Source organism: Carlito syrichta, unplaced genomic scaffold (assembly GCF_000164805.1).
Source record: "Carlito syrichta isolate Samal-C Ts95f unplaced genomic scaffold, Tarsius_syrichta-2.0.1 Scaffold271680, whole genome shotgun sequence".
NCBI classification, from domain to species: Eukaryota; Metazoa; Chordata; class Mammalia; order Primates; family Tarsiidae; genus Carlito; species Carlito syrichta.
Genome location: NW_007215776.1, coordinates 10,912 through 23,956, shown reverse-complemented (window position 1 = coordinate 23,956; position 13,045 = coordinate 10,912). Strand labels below are relative to the sequence as shown.

Sequence of the window (13,045 nt, the reverse complement as noted above, 5' to 3'; positions counted from 1 at the left end):
TGTAATTGTCATATGATGATTTCCCCTCACTAGATTATTCTTTAGGAGGCAGGGATCATATTTTTTCATCTACCTAGAACAGTGCCTATTACGTAGGTAGCCAGTAATTGAATGACTGAATTTCTACCTTCTGTAGTGAATAAGAAGAGGATGGTGCTATAACCAACCATTGTTATGTGAGAGAGCAGAATGTGAAAATTGTGCTTTGAGGCTAGCTAAGGTAATCATCCTCAGGTGAAGGCCTGAAAATCATCTCAGTTTTGATTATGACTGTGTCTTGATACAATCTTTAATGGGTATTTGATTAAGGATGCTTATTATTTTATTGTTGGAATATTGAGCCTACTTTTTATTGTCGGTAATTATGGGAGTAGGCCAGTTTACTTAATCATGCCCATAATCAAAGTCAGTCTGTAACTTTCTTGTATCTTTTATTGGTTCAGCTGCAATAAAGCAACCTTTATTTCTTTGGTATAATGCATACATTTTATTATATTATTATGTTTACAGTGGAAAAGAAGAAGGAGACAATAACAGAATCAGCTGGTCGACAACAGAAAAAGAAAATAGGTAAGATGAGCTATTAGTATAAACAAAATTTGGGTTTTCTTGGAAAAAAATAAATTCTTAGGTGATGGAAATATGATGTTATTAATAATGATAACTCATGTTTTTATTATTTTATGATGTATAAAACACTTGAATACCTTAATCTCACTTGATTCTCAATTATTTTGTGAAGAAGTTAAGACAAGTTCGGTTGCTTTTATTATGCTCTTAGCTTTGAGATTTGAGTTTTAGTAAAATGACATTTGTGGCTTTTGAACTTGGATGAGGGTTCTTGGCATAGTTTGTAAAAGTGTCTTGTTTTTCATATCTGAGATGATTATTTTCAGTTAAGTTTGAATTTATTGTGTTTATTGTTTCCATGACTTCCTTACTAAGAATTTACTAGTGATGGAATTTCACCAAGGGGTAGAAAATTTTCTGAGTAATTTTTATCTGTTCTGAGAAGTCATGACCATATGCTTTTGGGTTTTTTTTTTTTTTGAGTTGGCGTCTCACTCTGTCATCCAGACTGGCGTGCAGTGGCCACTCCCGGTCACTGCAGCCTCAACCTGCTGGGCTCTGGCGATCTTTCCGCCTCAGCCTTCCAAGTAGCTGGAACTACAGGCACGTGCTACCTTGCCCGGCTGATTTTTTTATTTATTGTAGAGATGAGGTCTCGCCAAGTTGCCCAGACGGGTCTCAAACCTGCGGGCTTAGGCAATCCACTCACCTCAGCCTCCCAAAGCGCTGGGATTACAGGCTGAGCCACTGAGGCCGGTTGTTTTTGGGTTTTTAAAGTATAATTTAGAATTTAAGTATTAATTCTGATTTCAAAAGACAATTCATAAATGATTATATATGAATTGTACTTTATGGTGTTTCCTGATTCTGAAATCTGGAAAAAATTGTTGTAAAATTGTGTATTTGATTCAGAATCTATGTTTCTACACCTATTTTATTGCTGTTATAGCCCAGGAGATAATTCCACCAGGTTGGGCTATGTCAATGTCCTGTTCTGATTAAAGTTTTCAATTTAATATAGGGTACCAGAAATTTTTTATTTATTTATTATTTTTAGTGGGAGTCTTACTCTGTTAGTAGTCTTACTCTGTCGCCCAGGCTTGAGTGCAGTGGTATGCTCACGACCACCACAGTCTTGGTCTGCCGGGCTCAGGTGATCTTTCCACTTCAGCCTTCCAAGTAGCTGAAACCACAGGCATGTGCTACTACACTTGGCTAATTTTTTTTATTTTTTATTTTTTATTGTAGAGAGGAGGTCTTACCAAGTTGCCCAGGTTGGTTTCGAACCCCTGAATTCAGGCAGTAGTATTGCCTCTGCCTCCCAAAGTGTTGGGATTACAGGCGTGAGCTACCGTGCCTGATTAGATGCTTTTTAAATGGTGCACTCATTTAGTACCATGACAAGATGCTATTGTGTACCCATTCTGCCTGTGTCAGTCACTGTGTTAGTCACTGAAGAAACAAAGTAGGAAAATACCTATCTTTATAAGCTCTATTTAGAAAGGAAAACAGACCAAAATGATTACTATGCAGTATAAGTACTTTTATAGAGATATATTTTAGCCAGGCCTAGTGGCTCAGCCTGTAATCCCAGCGCTTTGGGAGGCTGAGGTGAGTGGATTGCCTGAGCCCGCGGGTTCGAGACCTGCCTGGGCAACTTGGGGAGACCTCATCTCTACAGTATATCAAAAAAAATTAGTCGGGCTTGGTAGCGCATGCTTGTAGTTCCAGGTACTTGGAAGGCTGAGACGGAAGGATTGCTGGAGCCCAGCAGGTCGAGGCTGCAGTGGCCAGGAGCGGCCACTGCACTCCAGTCTGGCTGACAGAGTGAGACTCCAATTCAAAAAAAACCCAAAAGAGATATATTTTAAGTATTATAAAATTAAGAGAAAGGATATCCATATCAACTTATGGGTCTGGTTTTCTTGAAGGTTAAAATGCTTTGATTGAATCTTAAAACTTTAGTGTAGCCGGGCTCGGTGGCTCAGCCTGTAATCTCGCTCCTTTGGGAGGCTGAGTTGAATGAATTGCCTGAGCCTGCGGGTTCGAGACCCGCCTGGGCAGCGAGACCTCATCTCTACAATAAATCTAAAAATCAGCCGGGTGTGGTAGCGCATGCCTGTAATTCCGGCTACTCGGAAGGCTGAGGCGGAAGGATCGCCGGAGCCCAGCAGGCGAGGCTGCGGTGGCCGGGAGCGGCCACTGCACTCCAGTCTGGGCAACCGAGTAGACTCCAACTCAAAAAAAACCAAAATACTTTAGTGTGAGTTAGCTAAATAAATATAAATAAAAATACTACTCAATATTTATTGAACACTTATATCTACAACACACTGTGGCAAGCACTTTACACATTTCTTTTTTTTGAGTTGGAGTCTCACTCCTTCGCCCAGGCTGGAGTGCAGTGGCATGCACGCTCATGGTCATCCCAGTGTTGACCTTCTGGGCTCCAGCGATCCTTCCACCTCAAGCTTCCGAGTAACTGGGACTCCATGTACGCACTACCACACACAGCTATTTTTTATTATATTGTAGAGACGAGGTCTCGCCAGGTTACCCGGGCTGGTCTCGAACCCGCAGGCTCAGGCAATCCACTCACCTTGGCCTCCCAAAGTGCTAGGATTATAGCCTGAGCCACTGAGCCTGGCCCACTTTACGCATTTTGTAACTCTCATAACAACTATGTGGTAAGGAATAATGTTATGCCATTTTTGCAGATGAGAAAATTGAGGTTTAAGTTACATAATTTGCACCAGGTTATGCAGTGGTATGATGGAATTAAGTCAATGTTAGAGAAGGGGCTTGAACCTGGTCATTTATATATTTATAAATGGATATGGACATATATATATCCATATTTTAGGCTGGGTATGGTGGCTCACACTTATAATTCTAGCACTTGGGGAGGCCAAGGCAGGAGGATTGCTTGAGCCCAGAAGTTTCAGACCAGTGTGGACAACAGTGAGACCTTGTCTCTAAAGAAAAAAAAGGAAAAAAAAAAAAAAAATTACACATTAAAGCCCTGTACATTCTAGGCAAAAGGACAAACATATGCAAAAGCGTGGTGGGATAAAATAGCAAAGTATATACTTGGAACTGCAAACTGTTTAGTATAACAAAAGAAAGATGCATGTAAGGTACAGGTAGATGAGGCTAGAGAAATAAGACTTTAGACAACTATTAAGGGATTTAAACAGTGGGTTGACATCAGATTTTGTTTAAGGAAGACAACTCTGGCAATAGTTTGGAGATAAATTGGAGATGGGAACCATTTTGGAAGTACAAAAGCCATGAGGCTTTTAAAGTATCACAGGTGTAAACATGGTGAAAACCTGAGCTTAGGCAGTGAAAGTGAGAATGAGTGGATCATACAAACTCAGTGACACAGAGGAGTGTATTAGTCAGGATTCTCCAGAGTGACAGAACCACTAGGATAGATGTATACACAAAGGGAATTTTTTTTTTTTTCTTTCTTTTTTTTTTGAGTTGGAGTCTCACTCTGTCGCCCAGGCTGGAGTGCAGTGGCACGCTCACGGCCACTGCACCCTTGACCTACTGGGCTCAGGTGATCCTTCCACCTCAGACTTCCAAGTAGCTGGAACCACTGGCATGTGCCACCACACCTGACAAATTTTTTGATTTATTGTAGAGACGAGGTCTCGCCATGTTACTCAGGCTGGTCTTGAACCCCCGAGCTCAGGCAATCCTCTTGCCTCTGCCTCCCAAAGTGCTGGGATTACAGGTTTGAACCACTGCATCTGGCCCACAAAAGGGAATTTTTTAAGGAGAATTGGCTTATATGATTACAAGGGGAAGACCTACAATAGGCTGTCAGAATGGATGTCATCATTGCTACTAGTTTATTCTTATAGCTACAAGAAATGCAGCCTCTACTCAATTGGAATATTCTCTTTTAGGATTTTAATTTTTCCTTTTGCTTGTCACTTTGGATAATAAATAATTCTAGGATATAAATGTATCTTTTGCATATTTCCAGATTATTCTCTTCATGAAATTTCCTCAAATTTCATACAGGTTGTATTCTAAAATTGACTAGTAAGAGTGTGCATAGAATTTCTTCCAAAAGGGACGATTTTTCTTTTTGGAAACGTGATTATTCCCTTTTGTAAATCTTAAGGTCCTGGATGGCATAGGGTAAAGAATAGTTCCCATAGGACAACAAAATACTAAATATTTCCAGCTCCTGACACCCTTAAGTTCTAGTTCTTCAAATCATTATTTCAAAGTAAATTCTTTGCATTTTTTTTATTTATTAATATGACTTTCCTAGAAATTACTCACTTTGGGAAACAAAGTTTCTTGTTCAGGGAAAAGCAGGTTGTTAAAAGATTTTTTTCAATACGGTTTATTAGAACTTGGATTGTTCTCATATAAACCACATACATGAAGCTGTATTTTCAAACCAGGCTGCGTAAATTTACTTAGCCTGTACTGTAATATAAATAAAGACTTTATTTTTTGGGATGACAGTTATTTTTGCTTTTGTTCTTTTTTTTGTAATACTGATAAAAGAAAAATTAAATAATGAAATAACATTTAAAATTTCATTTAAATCATTGAGGCTTTAAAGAAAGTAGATTCATTTATGAGATGAGAGATTGAAAAATTCTGAAAGGGAGTTTTAAGTACTTTTAAGAAGTTAAAAGTTTCACTTCTCATATTTGTAACAGAATATTCTTGTAAAAGTTGGGTTTTTAAAAAATAATCGGAATGAGTAATTAAAACAAATTTTTGTCTGGTACTAATTATTAGAGTCATGGTTTGATAGTCATACTGGAAGAAGGAACAGGAGTTTAATAATTTTCTAAGAGTTGAAACAAATAAAAGGAGGGGATAGAAGAGAATATGGGTATTGAAGGAGAGAATGTATCTGAGATGCAGTTAACTGAGCTGGCAATGGAGAAAAATGGAAATGAAAAGATCTTAGGCATTTTCTGCAGTGGCCATTTAAAGGTATCATCAGCTTTGGGGTTAATGGGGAGAAGAGGATATTTATATGGGAAGAAGGGGATATATATAAAACTAACTGTGCCTGTGTGGGGGTATATTTACAAGATTATTTTTCATATCTTGGGTACTACTTGACATTTTTTTCCTCATGAGTAACCTTTTCATTGATTAGATTTATTATTTCCCAAATGGGCATTTATGGGTTTCTGAAGACCTTTACATTATCTAGGGTTTTTAATATTAAGTTGTTTGTTTTTATAATTTCTTGAGCCATCTTAGCATTTTTGCCAACTAAACAGATCAGGTTTATTTCAGATGAAACTTTGTATGTGTAGTAATTCCCTGTTAAATTTATGTGTTTAGTTTGTTGTTCCTTTATTCTGCTTTTTGTGCCTTCACAGAGGGATCTCTTTACCAACTTTACATTTTTATATACTGTTTTTTGTTCTTTTATATCTGGAATGATCCCTAGTAAAAAGTGAAATCACTGGAGCAAAAAATGTACACTTTTTAGGTGGCCTGACATTATTGACTGTTAATTAACTACAAGTAAAATACCTGTCTTGATAATTAATCTTAGTTTCTTCTGTATTCTGTCTAGCTAGATCTTGTGTAGCTAGTAATACTGTGTCATGAGTTTATCAGAGGTAGACGGAGATGAAGGCACACATCAAAGAGACTTGACTCTTTTCTTTCATCCCCTCCAAAACCAAGTGAATTATTTGAAACCAGCTAAGCCTGCTTTATTTGTATGTGGTAGACACTTAATAAAAATTGGAGTTTAAATCTTCAAGAACCATACACCATTCGTTTGATTTATATCATAAACCTGTGCTGAGGTTTTCTTGTTAAACCATGTATACCTATAATCGGAGCCGGGTGCAGTGGCTCACGTCTGTAATCCCAGCACTTTGGGAGGCCGAGCGAGAGGATTGCCTGAGCCCTGGGGTTCAAGACCAGCCTGGGCTACTTGGTGAGACCTCATCTCTACAACAAATAAAAAAAGCCACATGTGGTGGTGTGTACCTGTAGTTCTAGCTACTTGGAAGGCTGAGGCAGAAGGATCGACTGAGCCCAGGTGGTCAAGGCTATAGTGGCTATGAGCGTGCCGTTGCACTCCAGCCTGGGTGACAGTGATCCTCTGACTAAATGAATACATACATAAATACATACATACGTATAATTGGACCTGTGTATCTGTGGGTTGTGCATCCTTGGATTCAACTGACAATGAATTGAAAATATTAAAACAATAAAAAATAACAGCACAACAATAAAAATACAAATTTTAAAAATACAGTATAACAACTATTTACATAGCATTTATATTATATTAGGATTTTATTTTGCATAAATACCTAATACAGTGTATTAGATTTTAAATCTAAAGTTGATTTCAAGTATATGGGAGAATGTGTGTGCATAGGTTATATGCGTATACTACACCATTTTATGTATAAGGGAATTGAACCGGAATTTGGTATCCAGTGGTGGGTGGAGGATCTGAAACCAATTCTTTATGGATACTGAAGGATAACTGTGTAGTTTACCTGGATGGTTATAATTTCTGTTTGGATATACTTGAAAGGAGTATTATAGAACTTCAGAAAAACTGTGTATGTCACTTTAGTTTGCTCTCAACCTTCTAGACTTTCTGTGTCTTTTCTGCCTTTTTAGGCTGTCAGTTTATAGTAAAGATTACTCTTCCTGGAAAGGGATTTTTGGTACAGTGTGTCTTCAAATAAACTTTTATCAAATTGCTGATTTATTTGTGAAACAATATTGAGCATCTTCTACAATTATGAGCAACCACAAGTCAGCTACTGAGGATGCAAAGATGAAGAAGGCATGGATAGTCCTTGTCCTCCAGAGCCTGCTATCTAGTTGGGTTGATGAGTGCACAAATAGATAATTATAGGCTGGGTGTGGTGGCTCACATCTGAAATCCCAGCACTTTGGGAGGCCGAGGCAGGAGAATTCCCTGAACCCAGGAGGTTGAAACTAGCCTGGGCAGCACAGCGAGACCCCAAGTCTATTAAAAAATTTTTTAAAAATATAATTATAACAGGATGTAGACACTCAGTGAGTATAATGATAGAGATGTGCTCGAAATATTCTGTGAGGATAAAGAAAGACTTCTGACCCAATGTCTAAGTCTTTATCGTCCAATGGAGCAGCCAGTAACTACATGTGGCTGTCTAAATTTGAAATTATATTTGGGATGCTGAAGTGGAAGGATCTCCTGAGCCCAGGAAGTGGAGGCTTCTGTGAGCCATGATTGTTGTGATCAGGACATTGCACTCTAGCCTAGGAAGCACAGTGAGACCTCGACGCAAAAAAAGAAGAAAGAAAGATTGAAATTAATTAAAATAAAAAATTTATTTACTAGCTGGCCACAGGGCCTCCTCATGCCTTTAATCTCAGCACTGTGGAAAGCCAAGCCAGGGAGATCGCTTGAGCCCAGGAGTTTGAGACTAGCCTAGGCAACATAGCAAGACCTCATCTCTATAAAAAATTTTTTAAAATTAGCTGGTGTGGTGGCATGCATCTTGTAGTCCTAGATACTTAGGAGGCTGATGTAGGAGGATTGCTGAAGCCCAGAAGTTTGAGGCTGCAGTGAGCTGTGATCATGCCACTATACTCTAGCCTGAGCAACAGTGTAAAACCCTGAGTAAAAAAAAAAAAAATTTTAGTTCCTCAGTCACACTGGCCACATATTAAGTGGTCAGTTGCTATAAGTAGCTAGTGACTACCATATTGACAGAACAGGCATTAGAAAATTTTTGTTATTATAGAAAGTTCTATAGGTTAGTATTAGCTAAAAAAAAAAAAGATCAAGATTTTCAAAAGAGATGACATCAGAGTTGAGTACTGACTAGCCAGGATGGGTTGGATAGGAACAGGACAAAACATTCTAGAGAGAAATAGAATTATCAGCCATCCCAGTTTGTCTGGGACTGAGGAGTTTCCTGGGATGTAAGACTTTCAGATTGAAAACTTGAAATGTTCAGGGAAGACTGGACAATTGGTAATCCACAGTAGAAAGTTTCTCCAAGGTAAAATGACACTGAATCAAGAGAAAAGCATCATACATAGAAGATCTTAAAGTTGTTTAGTGTTGTAGGAACTTAAAAGTTGATGGGAATGGTTAGCATTGAGGCTACAGAAGCAAGCAGGAGCCAGATAGGGCTGCAAGTGATATTAGAGCATTATCTTGTAGGGATGAGAAGCCATGGAAGGGATTTATGCCAGGAGGAATAATTATTACAGAAAGTTTGTCCTTTTTTTTTTTTTTTTGAGTCGAGGTCTCACTCTGTCGCCCAGGCGTGATCATGGCTTACTGCAGTTCTGACCTCCCAGGCTTGGGCAGTTCTTCCTCCTCAGCCTCCCAAGTAGCTGGAACTTCAGACGTGCTGATTTTTAAACCATTTTTTAGAGATGAAGTTTCACTCTGTTGCCTAGGCTGGCCTTGAACTCCTGAGCTCAAGTGGTTCCTCCATCTTGGCCTCTCAAAATTCTGGAATTACAGGCATGAACTACCACATACAGTCCAGTTTGTCTTTGAGGTAGATTTGGCAGACAGCTATGTGGAAGATGGATTTGAGGAAACAAGTTTGGGGCTGGGTGTTAGGAAACTTGAAGTAATAAAGGTAAAAGGTACTAGAAATTCTAATTAAGGAAGTGGTAGTAAAAATGGAAGAGAAGGGTTGGATTTTTAAACATTAAGAAGTGTGATTAATAGGACTTGATGTTTGGAGGAGTGAGTAGAGTCAAGACTATTCCATGATTTCTAATGTAGGTGATTTTCGCTACCATTCTTTTCATTTTTTATTTATTTGTTTTATTTTTATTTTTATTTTTTTTGAGTTGGAGTCTCACTCTGTCGCCCAGACTGGAGTGCAGTGGCCGCTCCCGGCCACCGCAGCCTCGACCTGCTGGGCTCCGGCGATCCTTCCGCCTCAGCCTTCCAAGTAGCTGGAATTACAGGCATGCGCTATCACGCCCGGCTGAATTTTTGATTTATTGTAGAGATGAGGTCTCGCTGCCCAGGCGGATCTCGAACCTGTGGGCTCAGGCAATCCATTCACTTCAGCCTCCCAAAGGCGCGGGATTACAGGCTAAGCCACTGAGTCTGGCTTCATTTTTTATTGATAATTCCTTTCCCCTCTCCTTGTTTTATGCCCGTTGACCTTCTGGTCAACCCTTTTTTCAATTCTCAGCCTCCTCCCCCACCTATTTAATAAAGACTTGTTACATTGTGAGAGCATTGCTCAGGAAGAAAAGGACATCCAGTCCTCCAGATGGACTATAACCTCATTCTTTTTTGTTTGCTTTCTTCCATGTATGGTCAGCATCCCTATCTTTTCCTCCCAGAAAGAACAAACTGGGTGGGAAAAATTCAGGGCAAGGGATCATATATTCATCTGCCCAGAATATATAGGGATCATATTTTTCTGCCTTTTACTGTTTGGAAACTGCAGTCTAGTCTGCAATCTGCCTTTCTGTAGGCCTATTCTTGTTCTTTTCCTTTATCTGCGTGAATAATCCAGCCCTCACACCAGGTTAATTTCTCCAATGGTATATTTCTTTGTTTTAGAGGACATTTTTCTATTATTATATTTTTACCTCATAATCTTTTTATGAGTGTGGGAATTTTTGTGTCATTTATCCCAGTTCTCAGAAGAGTGCCTTGCAATAGTGGGTAATCTGTAATCATTTATAGAATGAATTAATCCTGGTGATAAATTACATGATGAAAGAAAGCAGTAGCATAGTGCATAATGAAGGTCCTTGGTTTGGGAGTTAGGAAACTTGGATTCTAGTCTGGCTTCACCATGAAATACCTGTGTGGTGTCTGACAAGTCACTGCCCTTTGCTGGGTCTCAGTTTCTTCATAGGTTACAGCAGTGAAGTCCTTTATGTTGATAGCATACAGTAAATACATTAAAATGTATAGTTGAGCCGGGCTCGGTGGCTCAGCCTGTAATCCTGCGCCTTTAGGAGGCTGAGGTGAGTGGATTGCCTGAGCCTGTGGGTTCGAGACCCACCTGGGCAACTTTGTGAGACCTCATCTCTAAATAAATCAAAAATTAGCTGGGTGTGGAAGCTCGCGCTTGTAGTAGTTCCAGCTACTCGGAAGGATCGCCGGAGCCCAGTAGGTTAAGGCTGCGGTGGCTGGGAGCAGCTACTGCACTCCAGTCTGGGTGACAGAGCGAGACTCCAACTCAAAAAAAAAAAGTATAGTTGAAGCTTTTTCAGTAGTTTGGGTTCTTTAGTGGTTTCTGTGTATATAACAATTTTCTGAAAATGGAAGCCAAATTTCCTAGCTTTATAAATGACTTAACTGTAAGACTTTGCTTATTTTTAGATTGATTAGACTGTAATATGAAGTAACCTGAATTTTTATTTCATCTTATCAACTGTCCTATAATTTTTAGACTGTATGTTCTTTTAGAGAAATTACAAAAAGGGGGAAAATGTAAGAGATGGGTGATTAACATTTGAAACACCTAAGTACAGTCATTATGCTATACTTACAAATTAACTGATTGGCACTCCCATTGGTATAATATGCGTATATTTTAATGTACAGAGTCAAGGCATTTAATACTAGAGATAATTTTAAAAATTAAGCTCTAGATATTTTTATTTATTTAAATTGAAATATTTTGGTGCTCTGCTGCATTTGAATTTTATGTTAGTACAAAATATACAATATTCCAGGTATGTACTTCATCTTATCAGTGATATGGAGACAGAGTGCTTTTTTAGTCACCAGTTAGTGACAATTTAACAACTGCTTTGTGCTCAGCACTGTGTGTACTAACCATTTCATTACTTTTCAGAGAGGCAAGAAGAAAAACTGAAGAATAACAACAGAGATCTATCAATGGTAAGAGTCCTAAATATAACTTCATGGTGAACCATGTAATGTTTTAGCAAAATTCTGATTTGCATCAAGTGCATTGTATTTACCTTTTCAGAAATTTAAATAATGTCATGGGTGTTCCTGGACCAAATAGAAGTAAAAATATGCTACTGCTTGTGGCTTTCATTTTAATAGTATAAATAGATTTTTAGGCTGTCTCAGAGGTCATAATTTGTCCCCTTCACACAGTTCTTACTTAGTTTCTCTCTTAGATTTTCAAATGAAGTAGTTTATTTTCTTTTTCTTTCTTATGTTAGCACTGAATCTCTGGTTTCTTGGTGACTTGTGTAATCCTAGTATGGGAATTGGTGTTTATTATTGTCTTTTGTCCTTTTGTTCTGAGTATCAAGCATATCACAAAGTATAAGAAAAAGTGATTTTATTATCTATTTCTTCATTGTTTGTAAAGACAAGCTCAGGCTTGTCTTCCTAAAGCACAAATAGGCTAATTATATGACTTGACTACTTTTTCTGCTTCTGTATATTTAGCATAGGACATCTGAACTGTGCAGTAGTTCTCGTTTACTCACTGAGAGACCTTTTACTTATTCTTATAACTCATTGGCCAGAATTGGGTCACATGACCACCCAAATATTATTCATTATTTGGTGGTAAGGAGAAGAGGAATTGGAGGCGGAGAGTGGGTTCATGAACAAACAGCTTTTGCTGAGGAATGCTTTTTATAAAAGTGACATGAAGCCAAAACTTTTGGTGTATGCTTTTTAAAAAAATTTTTATTTTTCTGATATATGCTTTAGATATGGTTTTCTTTCATGTGAAATAACAATTTGTCGGTCTCACTACAGGTTCGAATGAAATCCATGTTTGCGATTGGCTTTTGCTTTACTGCCTTAATGGGGATGTTCAATTCTATGTGAGTATCCTTTTATATGGTTCTGCCTAATTACTACTACTCTATATTCTTTTTTTTTTTTTTAATATATATATTTTTTGAGTCGGAGTCTCACTGTCACCCAGGCTGCACTGCAGCGGCTTGCACACTACCACTGTGCTGGAGTCCAACTCCAGCCGGGTTAAGGGTACCCCAAAGGTGGAGACGGCGTTGGCAATTGGGGGGAAGAAGAAAGAGAGAAAGAGAGAGAGAGAGAGGAAGAAAGAGACTGGACCCCTGTCTAGTGCAGAAGCCCTATATTCTTTTCTGAAATTATCTTTTAATTTTTATTTTTTATCTTAAAGATGTGGGGTATAATTCAGGGTTAGGTATACAGATGTTCATTATGCAGGTACCTTTGTTGATGAGGTGTGCTTCTGCTCCCCTGACAGTTTCCCTCAACTGCCAATCCCATCACCCCTCCCCTGGAAGTTTCCCACTACTGCCAATCCCTTTCTTATAGTATTATAGTAATTGCTCAATATCCACTTAGGAGTGAGAACATATGGTACTCTGTTCTTTGTTTCTGTGATAGATCACTGAGTATGATAGACTCTAAATTCATCCAAGTTGTTGCGAAGTTCATATGTTTGTCCTTCTTTGTGGCTGCATAATATTCCATTGGATATATGTACCACATTTTTTTAATCCAGTCCAGCTTCAGTGGGCAGCATGGTTGGTT

At 38.5% G+C, this 13,045-nt stretch overlaps 1 long non-coding RNA gene across 1 annotated transcript; it reads left to right on the top strand.

Moving 5' to 3' along the window:
• The first annotated feature begins 342 nt into the window (after positions 1–342).
• LOC103254156 lies at positions 343–12,345 on the top strand. The gene is made up of 3 exons (XR_503939.2): positions 343–570; positions 11,388–11,434; positions 12,278–12,345. It is a non-coding gene; the product is annotated as an uncharacterized LOC103254156 (long non-coding RNA).
• The last annotated feature ends 700 nt before the right edge of the window (positions 12,346–13,045 follow it).